Consider the following 12,611-nt stretch of genomic DNA (forward strand, 5'->3'; position numbering starts at 1 on the left):
GCAGGTACTATTTAGCAAAGTAATCCAAATTAACATCACCAGTAATAGGACAAATTTAAATTACGCAGCACTTGAGAGGAAGCAACAAGGTCATAGCATCACTTCTGTGATATCCAGCCAAAAATGCATAACCTGAATGTAACTATTAGGAAACATCAGACAAATCCAGATTGTGAGACTTTCTACAAAATAATCAGAGTGAAAGGAATCAAAGTCATGAAAATCAAGGGAAGACTGAAAACTAAAGAGATATGTTGAACAACACCATTGTGTGATCCCAAATCCTTTTCTATTAAGAACATTATTAACCACTGGGAAAATTCGAATAGGGTCTGAGCATCAGTTTCTATTAATATATCAATATTAACTTCCTGATATTAACGGCTACACGGTCATTTATGTAGGAGAACGTCCTTGTCTTTGAGAAACACACACTAAAATATGTAAGAGTCATGGAGCCTTAGTTTGGAAACATACTCTCAAATTGCTCAGGGAAAAAGTTATTTGAACTATTCTGGCAACTTTTCTGTAAGAGTCAAGTTATTCCCTTAAAAAAGAAAACATAAATAAATATATACATATAACATTGTCCATCTATCTAATTAGAAAAATCTAAAAGTTTGCCGGCATAGTCTGTTGCCAAGACCATGAAGACACAGGCACTCTCACAATTTCTGGTGCAAATGCAAGTTGGTACCATCTCCATGGAAAGAAATTTAGCAATATGTACCTAGCAAAAGTACATACACACATCCATCCTTTAACTCAGCAATTTTACTTCTCGAAATCAATGCCAAAGATAAACTGGTGGCAATATGAAAAGACATATGCACAAACAAGCCTTTTTACTTCAGCACTATCTATAATAGTAAACACTAAAAAACAATAATAAAAAACATACTTCAATAGAGAATTGGTTGAATAAACAATGGCTCCACCATACACAAGAGTACTTACTATACAGCTGAAATCACACACGAAAACTATTTCTATATCCCATTATGAAAGACTCTCTATGAAACACAGTTAAGTATATAAATACACCTGAAACTAATATAGCATTCTATGTCAACTATACTTCAATTAAAATAAAGCATGTAAAACATACACACCAGGAAATATAAGTTAAATGTGTATGGTATATCCCTGTCATCTAAACAGCAGTATAAATATATATAATCTTCTGTATACATGCGATACAGATATGGATATCATATATAATTTTTGTATCCGTTAAATGTACGAATAAATCAAAAGCAAACAAAAATGATTCTTGTAGAGATTACACAAGGTAGATAAAGAGGGATAGGAGCCTGACTCTCCCAAATGTCTTGTCTTATGGATTTAAGACCTTTAAGATCTTTTGAACCATGCAGATAGTTTATGTAATCATAATACACATTTTATCTAATTTATCATTTATACATTATATATAATTTATTAAATTTATAAATTTATATTTTATACAATATATATTTGTGTATAATATCTACATAAAGGAATACAAAAAACAAATTTGAAAAGCTAACACTAAAAACCTAAGGCAAAATGAATGGGATGACCCTATCAAATTGTTGACACAAACAGAGAAGAATCATTTTGAGTAACTCTGAAACATAATTTTTTTAAAAAAATGTATAATTTGTACATTTGAAATGGCATATCATAAGTGGGAGAAAAGAAGAATTCCAACAAAACATGAAATTGTTTTTAGGAATTACATTCCTGCAGGGTGTCTTGGTTTGCTATTCTAAGATTAGTGTGTATAAGGAACAGAGCAAATGAGTAATTTGTTGCTATCATTGAGAATCACGACACTTGAGATAAAGGAGAGACAATCAACAATCAACAATCCACAAAGTTAAGTAAAAAGCCCATAGCTCTAAACTTGAATTAGAAAGGCCAGTATGAACTCATAACGTATTGTATCTTTAAGAAATTATTTCCTGGGTGCCTGGGTGGCTCAGTCAGTTAAGTGCTGACTTCGGTTCAGGCCATGATCTCGCGGTTCGTGAGTTCGAGTCCTGCGTTGGGCTCTGTGCTGACAGCTCAGAGCTTGGAGCCTGTTTCGGATTCCGTGTCTCCTTCTCTCTCTGCCCCTCCCCTGCTCACACTCTGTTTCTCTCTTTCTCAAACATAAATAAACATTTAAAAAAAGAAATAAATTATTTCCTACCTCTCTCTCCTAAAAAGGCCTAGCAACAGTGACTAACACGTAGAAACGAGCACTTCTAGTGCACTGTTTGAGGTCTCTAACTACCATACTAAGAGCTCTTTGGAAAAATGGATGTGTCCAGGTTTAGAGCAGAACTGTTCCAGATGAACTTGGAATATCATACCATATCAGAAAGCAATAAAATTTTCAAAGACTGCTGAAGTCATGGCAAAAGAATTCAGAAGCCAACCTGAGGAGGCACTCAACGGCCAAAGATGAGACAATTTGAGCACAGTAAGAATAAAAATTGCCATGGAGAGAAATATACCAACAACGTTTAACATTATACATCCATATTGACTCTAAAAAAAAATCCTTTGGATAATGCTAGAGGATCAACCCATTATTTTGAAAGCTGGTACATAAAAAAAATAATCAAATATTAATTTTTTATTTCTTAAAAAAACTGAATCTCAGGGTAATGAAATAGTTGAGGAGGGTTTTTCTTTACTGAAATATTCCACTTAGTATGTGAAGATGGTATGATACAAGTAGAAATTTGAAACTCCTAATGAAATAGTAAATCTAGGTCATAAACATTTGTTTGCTAATGTCACAAAAAGATAATCAGATAGTATACACCTCCCATTTTAGATGTTCACAATATCAGAGTGCCTGGGTCGCTCAGTTGGTGAAACGTCTGACTCTTGATTTCAGCTCAGGATGATCTCACCATCCTGAGATTGAGCCCCACATCTGCCCTGACAGTGTGGAGCCTTCTTGAGATTCTCTCTCTCTCTCTCTCTCTCTCTGCCTCTCCCCTGCTCATGAGTTCTCTCTCTCCTTCGCTCTCAAAATAAATAAATAAACTTAAAAAAAAGAAGTTCACTATGTCAACTATGAAGTATTCTTGCCAAAAACTCAATCCTTGGATCTAACTACAGGAATTTACAGGAATTTTTACAGGAATTGCAAGCAATAGAAAATCAAGTTAAATAATTTTATGAATATGCAATCAACATAACCCAAACTGTAGAACCCACAGGATGAACCACTTCCTTTCTTCAACAACAACAAAAAAATTTCCAAGGAAGATGTAAGATATGGAGGAGGGAATGTGTAGAGTTAAAATAAACTTGAGACTTGGGGCCCCTGGGTGGTGTAGTCGGTTAAGCATCTGACTCTGGATTTGGGCTCAGGTCATGATCTCACAGTTTGTGAGAGTCGGCTCCATGCTGAAAGTGTGGAGCCTGCTGGGAATTGTCTCTCTCTCTCTCTCTCTCCAATGTTCTATCTCTCTAAAAATAAGCATTTAAAAAATTATTATAAAAAATAAACTAGAGGAGACTTAGCAATCAATTGCAGTATGTGGACTTCATTTAGATCCTGATTTGAAGAAGTATATACATGTATAAACACACACTGGTGACTCAACTAAGAAAATTTGAATACTTCTATATAATTGATTTTTTAAATTATGGAGCTATTTTATTTTTTTAGGTAAAGAAATTTAAAAGGAATTGTTGTATTTTGCGTATATACTGAATTTTTTTCAAATGAAATCACATGATATCTGGAATAGCAACAAAATAAATCTAGAGTGAAGGAGGTAGTAAGACAGTTGGAAAAAAAAAGATTCAATGAGCTGATAATCATTGATTCTGAGTGAAAACCACATGGGTGTCATTATTGTATTCTCTCCATTATTGTCTGTATGCAAAATGTTTCATCATAAAAAATTAAGCAAGAAAATGACCAGGTTATTTTTAAAAGGTCAAGATTCACTTCCAGCCAAGAAGTAGTAAAAAAGAACAGATTTATCTTCCCACCAGAAACAACCAAACCCATACAAAATATGTGAAACAATGGTTTTGGGGCACTGAACATAAGCAACAAAAGACAGAAAACAAGTGAAGGTGCCTTGCAATTGCTTAGCTTACTGCCTTTAGAGACTTCCCAGGCCACTGTGCAGGGAAGGGGAACCCAGACAAAATCCAGAGGTCTCTATGAGTTCAGAATACAGACCCAAGAATGCTTAGAGATGAATCATCACATGCATTTGAGGAAAATACTGGCAAAAGAACAATTGAACATTTACATTTAAAAATACCATTCACCAGACCATCAAAATCATGAAATATTTAGGAATGAATCTTAGAGAGAATGTGTAAGGCCCACACACCAAAAACTGTGAAATATTGCTGAGACAAAGAAGACCAAATTAACCAAAATGAAATAAATGGAGAGACATACTATGTCCATAGGTCAGAAGACTCAAATTTATTAATATGTCAACTTTCCACAAATTGATCTACAGATTTCACACAATCCTAATCAAAATCTCATCATGGTTTTTTTTTGTTGTTGTTAGAAATTTACAGGATGATTCTAACAGTCCTATGAAAATGCAAAGGGCCCGATATCACCAAAGCAACTCTGAAAAAGAGAACAAAGTTGGATGACTACATTATGCTATTTTAAGACTAATTATAAAGCCACCTTGTGGCTTTGGTATAAAGACAGACAGATAGATCAGTAGAATAGAATAGGGAGTCTAGAAACAGATCCACCTGTATATGAACAACCGATTTTTTACCAAGATGCAAAGACAACTGAGTGAAGAAAGGACAGTCGTTTCAACAAATGATATTGGAACATTTGAATGTCTATTTGCAAAAAAAAAAAAAAAAAATGAACTTCAATCTTTAAAAAAAAATTCAAACTACAATATAGATCTAAATAAGAAACCTAAAACTATGAACATTCTAGAATCCAATGTAGTTTTTGTTTGTTTGTTTCTATTAATCTCTGAGGGAGACTAAAAACCAGAGCCTTTACCTGTCTATCATGAATTTAACGTTATCTGATATGACCGGCCGTTATAAATTATGAGTTTCCAACAAGATTCAATTATCAAGTAGAAGAGTTATAAACAAAATAAGACTCAATCAGATTTTTAAAATCCAAGTGAATTTTAAGAACATTTTTTTCATCTCCCAACATGTCTTCCCAATTTTGTCATTCTGTTGTCTGTTCCTCATTGTACATCAAAGACCTCAGACGAAGTTTTTTTGTGATCATTAACAGACAAGAAAGAATCCCAAATATTTCATGGTTTTAGATCCTGGCTTAAAAGGGTCCCAGAATGACCGTGAAGAAGAAAAGCTTCACAGCAGGCAGAACTTTACTTGTTACATTAATTTTCCTATTGTGCCTGAAAGGAGAAATAACTAGAAGACCAGATCGATACTAATTTACAGTAGGAAGCAAAGGATTGTCCTGAAAGATTGAAAGTATATTTGCCCATTAGAAGCCTCATTAATGATGTCTAGTCTGGAGGAGGCCTTTTACACCTGGAGAAAAACAGAAACAAAAACAATACACTCATGGTTATCAGCTAGCCACCAAGGACTTCACCAGTCGTCTCACGAAAGGAATATAGTGGCAGTGTTGCTGATTATTTATGAGTTCAAAGACGTGTTCTTCCATGCACCAAAGCTAACTTGGTTATAAACCCTGCTAAGCACCCTATTTTCCAGCAGCAACCCCAAACTCCTAGCCACCGTAAGTAAATAAAGCTAAGCAAACAGCCTGGTTTTTGCTACCAATTGTTAAAACAAAAACACGGCACTTAATTTAATCTGAATGTGTATTTTTTTTCTCTCTCATGAAGGACATTCCCCTTTTGGAAAGAACCCCATCACTTGGAGGTCTGAGAGGAAGGGTGACAGGGAGCATCACCCTGCATTCTATGTAACATTATGATCCTGGGACCCAAATCGTTTCTGTTTGGGCTACAAACTTTATAGCTTTTTGTTGCTTGTCTGTGTGATAGAAAAGTATGCATTGTAGTTGTTAATTATAGCCCTCTCTCCTCCTGAGAACCAGGTGTGTTCCAACCTAAGGGTTGGATAAAGAAAGACTAAAATTTTGCCACCAGGTTATATTCATAATTACTATCCCATTTTGAAAACTATGGATTATTTCTTGATGAAATGAGTTATTCAGACTATTCAGTCCTTTAGGAAAGTGTCCTACTTGTACTCCCCAACTTCATATGCAACGAAGTTGTTAAATAGTGTTAAATCTGTTCAATCTACCCTAACCTTTAACAAATTTCCCAAATGTGGGGGATTTCCAAGGAAGGTACCAGCTTGTAACCCTTCATTTTGCAAAGGATGTCTCATGTTGGGATGAGCACTGGGTGTTGTATGGAAGCAAATTGGACAATAAATTATATTTATTTAACCTATAAATATTATAGGTTATATAAAATACACCTAAATAAAACTTTTAAAATTGAAAAAAGAAAATAACCATTATTTCCCATTGTATGGTTATAAAAATACATTTTCAAATAAAAAAATACCTCACATCAATTTATTGAGTAAATATTCATTAAGAACTTAGGTATTAAGCACTTATTTACATTAGGACACCACAGAAAAGCTTGATAACCTTGGATTAGACAAAGATTTCTTAGATCTGACACAAAAAGCATGATCCACAAGAGGAAAATTTGATAAACTGGACATTAACAAAAGTAGAAATATCCACCCTTTGGGAGACCCTGTAAAGAGAATGGAAAGCGAAGTCCCAGAGTGAGAAAAAGATATTTGCAAGGCATCTTTGTGACAAAAGATTTGTATTCAGAATACAGAAAGAAATCTCAAAAGTCAATTAGTAAAAGTGAATCTAGCAGCACAAAAATTTTAACTTCACCAAACAAAATATATATGTAGAAAATAAGCACTTGAAAAAGTGGTCAGTGCCATGAGTCATTGAGGAAATGCAAATTAAGATTACAATGAGATATTATTACGCACCTGTTAAAAATGGCTGAAATTAAAAAGACTGAGCATACCAAGTGCAGATAAGAGTATAGGGCAACTGCAGTTCTCATACACTGCTGTTAAGAATGTAAAATGGTACAAGTTCTTTCTAAAACAATTTCGCAGTTTCTTAAAAAGTTAAACACTTACCTGCCATATGACAGCCATTTCGCACTTTTGTATTTTCTTCTTTTTTAAAAAATGTTTACTTATTTTTGAGAGAGACAGAGAGCAAGCAGGAGAGGGGCAGACAGAGAGGGAGACACAGAATCCGAAGATGGCTGCAGTCTACGTGCTCAGCACAGAGCCTGACGCAGGGCTTGAACTCACAAACTGCGAGATCATAACCGGAGCTAAAGTCAGTCACTTAACGGACTGAGCCACCCAGATGCCTCACAGTTATGTATTTTCCCATAAGAATTGAAAATGGATGTCCATGCAAAAACTTGTACAAAAATTTTCATAGAGGCATTATTTATATTAGCCCAATACTAGAAACAACCCAAATTTCCATCAGTAGGTGAATGGGTGTACAAACTAGTCTATCCATACACTGGGAGTCTACTCAGAAATAGAAAGGAATAAACTATTCATATACTTAATAAAATAGATGCATTGTAAAATAATTATGAACTTTGATTCCAGTAAAATTAACCCAAAATATCTTAAAGACAAAAGTGCCCACTGTACAATTCCATTTATATAAAATTCTAAACATGCAAGGCAGTTCCTTGAAGATGGGGATGGGTAGGGAGCGGTTTCAGACAGAAGGCACTTTTCAGGGCAATGTATGATCATTATCATTATTGTGGTAATAATTTCATAGGAAGATACAAGGATGTACATAAGTCAAAATCTATCAAATTGTATACTTTAAATATGTTCAGCTTATTTTATGTCAATTTTACCTCAGTAAAGTTCTTTTTAAGGTGAAAACATCTCAAGCCCTTCATTCCTTTAAGTGCACCAGAAACACACACACACACACGAAGAGGAAAGTAGTAGCAACAACCAGGAATACAAGTTTAAATCCCATTTTGATTCCTTATGAACAACACACAGATCTAAAATAATGAGACTTACCTCTTCTCCCACATACGGAGACTGTAATGCTATTATGTGACTCAACTAGGTGGTGGAGTTTTACAGATTGCTGAAAAAGAAGAAAGGAAAATGGGAAAAAAGGCTTTTCTACTTGAGGAGTCCCATGTATTAATTCAGTAAAGCGCTAGTGTCTTTAAAGATAGAGCACTGACTTGTTCCCAACTGAATGCACTGGCTAAAAATGAAAGACCAAGCAGCCTATTAGTTACCTGAAAAGTCATCCAACTTGCTGTGCTGAACACCAGCAATAAGCAGTATGTTTTCTTTGATAGAAAGAAATTTCCCAGCATGCTCTGTTCACTCAAGGTATATTTTGATGACCATAAATTTATATTTAGTTCTTTCAGCAGAGAACATCAAGAACTTGAGTCACTCAAGATAAATGTTCATACCTAAAAAGCTTTGAGAACTAAGCAAGATCTCAGTTTTGAGTTATTCCACATCAGAGTTCTTAATCTGTAACTTTGTAAGTTTTAGTGGTGCCTACTATTCCTCATAGTATATATGGATTTCATACATGAAATACACAGGACGTTGAGAGTGAATCAATAAGAGGATAAAAAATAAAAATACAATAAAATTTCATTTGATTTCACCTTTTAAAAGAAAGTGTTGTGTAAAAAAGGGGTTCCTGGGTGGCTCAGTAGGTTAAGTGGCCGACTTCAGCTCAGGTCATGATCTCAAAGATCGTGGGTTCAACACCCGCGTCGGGCTCTTTGCTGACAGCTCAAAGCCTGGAGCCTGCTTTGGATTCTTTCTCCCTTTCTCTCTGCCCCCCACCCCCCCACTCATGCTCTCTTTGTCTGTTTCTCTCTCTCAAAATTGAATAAATACTTTTTAAAAAGAAACTGTTGTGTAAAAGAACTATCTGGTTCTAGGTGTTAAAACTCTTAATCATCTAGGGTATTCATGTTTTTCTTCAGAATTTGCCTTTTATGACACCCCCTGTACCCCCTTGCATAAATCATTTATAAATCTGATTAATATGTCATAAGAACAATTAATAGAGTAACATAATGAAAGACAGTGTTTTGCTATTAATTTATCTTTTTATTCATTTTTTCATTCACTCAGCATTTATTACACAAACTCCATGTGACAAAGACTATGCTGAGAGGTGGGGATAGAATGTTAAAAAAGAGAAAAGAAAAAGAAAACAAAGATGTAGTTTTTACTGCAAGGAATTTACAACCCACTGGGAGAAATATATTTAATCAAATAGTCTCAATCTTAAATGTATCATTACAGTCCATAATTTAAAAAAAATTATGCTTTTGGAGCATATACAGCCCATAGAAGCAATAACAGAAAACTCTAAATAAGTGCTTTTGAATCAAATCGGTTGTTGAATCTATGAGTCTCAAACTCAAAAGAAATGTTTGGGTTGGAAATATATACAAAGTTGAAAGTCATTTTAGAACTCATTGGTATATACAGCTATCAGAACAGTGAAGAGTCTCTCAATATACACACATGAAAAGGCCATGAAGACATACTATTATGAATAAAAATAAAGCAAGGTAGGAGATTACATAATGATGCTACCTTTTACATAAGAAAGAAGGAAAAACAAGGTACATATATTTTCATTTGCTTGACTTGCCTAAAAATTTCTTATGAAGAAAACACAAGAAATAAATATGGTTGCACAAGTGGAGGGGAAGAGAAAGAACATACATTGTATATGCTGTAGAGTATACATTGTATACTTTGCATATGGTTTTTCTTTTGAGACACTGCCTCCCCCACAAAAGGCCACTAGAGGAGGATGAACTATAAAAAAGATTGAAAAAGAGCAACTAGAGAGGATGGAGAGTGTGTTGTCTCTAAAGTCGAAGGCAAAGAGCGCTTCAAAAAGAAGCAATGGAGCAGTTAACTATCAAATGCAACTGAGAAGTTTAATAAAAGCTGCAGCGTGAAAAATAAGTGTCCGCGGTAGGAGAGGGACCATGAATTCAAAAGAAAAGGTGAAAAGTCCAATAAAAATTAATGAAGGACACGAATACAGTTCACGGTGCAAGAAATGCAAACAGCTTAAGACATGAGCAAGTACTCAACTTGTAATAGAAAACATGCTGTGGAAGTTATGCAATTATATTGTCACTTATATTGGCAAAGATAAGGGAAACCAACACTCCTCTACTGTTGGGAGGATTGTAAATTAGTATTACTTGTTTAAGATGCCCTTGAAGGATGCCTATGAAAACATTAAACCTCGTTTATAATTAATTTCAGGTAAAATTTTATGTCTCTATGTCACTATATATAAGCACACATATGTATACTTGTTATATCCATATGCATGTGTAATATAAATACATAAAATTTATATATATTTATAAACAAACACATATGTGGATGTGTAAAAACAGATATGCAAGAATTGTGATTGTTTTAACAGCAAAAATTAGAAATATTCTATCCATCTACATCAGAGTGGTTTAAAAGTTATGGTGCATCTAGAGAACACATATTTGGATAGACATGAAAGATATTTAAGATATTTTAGTTGAAAAATGGGAGCGAGTGCCCGACAGTGCACACAGTGTTTCCATTTGTGTGAAAAAAATTAGTGCAAATGTTTTTACTACTGCTCAAGGTCAAAGAACTTTTGGTCTTAGTGAATGCCTTTGGAAAGGGAAATTGGATACTGGGAGATCCAAACTGGGAGGGATATTCACTTTTTATTTATAACGTTGTGTCTATTTGAACTTTTTAAAAATCATGTGCGTATGTTACTCTTTCTATTAAGAAAAAAATTAGTTTAAAAAAGGAAGTTTTTAATTTTTATTTAAAAAGTTTATGTTTTAATTTTGAAAGACAGTGAGAGAATGCGCACGTGAGCAGGGGAAAGGCCGAGAGAGAGGAAGAGAGAGAATCCCAAGCATTTTCCAGGACCACCGCAAAGCCCAACACCAGTCTCAATCCCATGAACCATGAGATCCTGAACTGAGCTGAAATCAAGAGTCAGATGCCCACCTAAGTCCCCCAGGCACCTCTAAAAAAAGAATGTTTTTTTAAAACTGTATAACCACCTATGGCCTTAAGATTATAGTGATCTTAACAAGTGTTCTCTAATGGAGTCATAAGACAGGAAATCAGGTCAGTATAGTTAGAAGATACCAGGAGATCAATAGCTGACAAATTCATTCATAAGGAAGTTTGCTAGCACAATTTACACTTATTAAAAATGGCGTTCTTGATTTTTTGACTAGAACTAAACTCCTTTATTCTCTAACGCCAAGAGTAAGTCCTGCTTACTTCTTTAATGAGTAGTTTCCAAATTGGTGTGATTTCAACACCGATACTATAAGGCCCACATATTAACCTCCTGCAAAGAGAGATCATAGATAAGTCAGTTACAACTAAAAAAATAAAGCTCATTTTTCATTTATTCGAAAAAAAGCATATTCACTTTCTCCCAGTCAAGGTAAGCCTCCCTGGTTACATAACTTGCCATACTTTGGCTATTGTGGATAGTGCTGCTATAAACATGGGGGTGCATGTGTCCCTTCAAAACAGCACACCTGTATCCCATGGATAAATGCCTAGTAGTGCAATTGTTGGGTCGTAGGGTAGTTCTAGTTTTAATATTTTGAGGAACCTCCATACGGTTTTCCAGAGTGGCTGCACCAGCTTGCATTCCCACCAACAATGCAAAAGAGATCCTCTTTCTCCCCATCCTCGCCAACATCTGTTGTTGCCTGAGTTGTTGATGTTAGCCATTCTGACAGGTGTAAGGCAGTATCTCATTGTGGTTTTGATTTGTAGTTCCCTAATGGTGAGTGATGTGGAGCATTTTTTCATGTGTCGGTTGGCCATCTGGATGTCCTCTTTGGAGAAGTGTCTATTCATGTCTTTTGCCCATTTCTTCACTGGATTATTTGGTTTTTGGGTATTGAGTTTGATAAGTTCTTTATAGATTTTGGATACTAACCCTTTACCTGATATGTTATTTGCAAATATCTTCTCCCATTCTATCAGTTGCCTTTTAGTTTTGCTGATTGTTTCCTTCGCTTTGCAGGTTTTTATTATGCACAGCTTTAAACCTTGTGGCCTTGACCCTAGTCCTGATTCATGCTTGCCTGTGGGAGTTGACATCAGAGGTGAATTCCCTGGGCTTGCTGCTCAGCACTCCCTAGCCCAAGGTTTTCACCTGCCTCGGGCTCCTTCTGTATGTGATATTTTGAGCACCACCCTGCCTGACATGGATCTCCCAGTGAGTCAGAGCTACTGAGAACCCCTGCAAGTGAAGTTTACATAATATTACGGCTAAATCTTCATTTATTTGTTCACGCCTTAAATTATCACGGATGGTTAAGAATGGTGCCTCTAGAGCAAGACTGCCCTTGGGTCCCAATCCTAGCTCTATTACTTATAGCTGTGTGATCTGGGACAGGTTTTCATGTCTTTGTGCTTTGGCTTCTTCTTTGTGAAATGGATAGAATAAAAGTACCCATTTCATAGGTTTATCTGAAGGGATTAAACTAGTTAAAATATTGTAAAGCATTTAGGGCATG

The 12,611-nt window shown here is 35.2% G+C and overlaps 1 protein-coding gene across 1 annotated transcript in view; it reads right to left on the reverse strand.

Moving 5' to 3' along the window:
* LOC147577367 (putative cation-transporting ATPase 13A4) overlaps positions 1-8,136 on the reverse strand; it is a 62,984-nt gene extending 54,848 nt beyond the window's left edge. The window contains exon 1 of the mRNA XM_086675009.1: positions 8,071-8,136. The gene's annotated coding sequence lies outside the window, so the exon portion shown is untranslated. The remainder of the gene's footprint in view (positions 1-8,070) is intronic.
* Between the last annotated feature and the right edge of the window lie 4,475 nt (positions 8,137-12,611).

This window comes from Puma concolor, chromosome C2, assembly GCF_028749965.1.
Source record: "Puma concolor isolate L17-30 chromosome C2, mPumCon1.1.hap2, whole genome shotgun sequence".
NCBI lineage: Eukaryota > Metazoa > Chordata > Mammalia > Carnivora > Felidae > Puma > Puma concolor.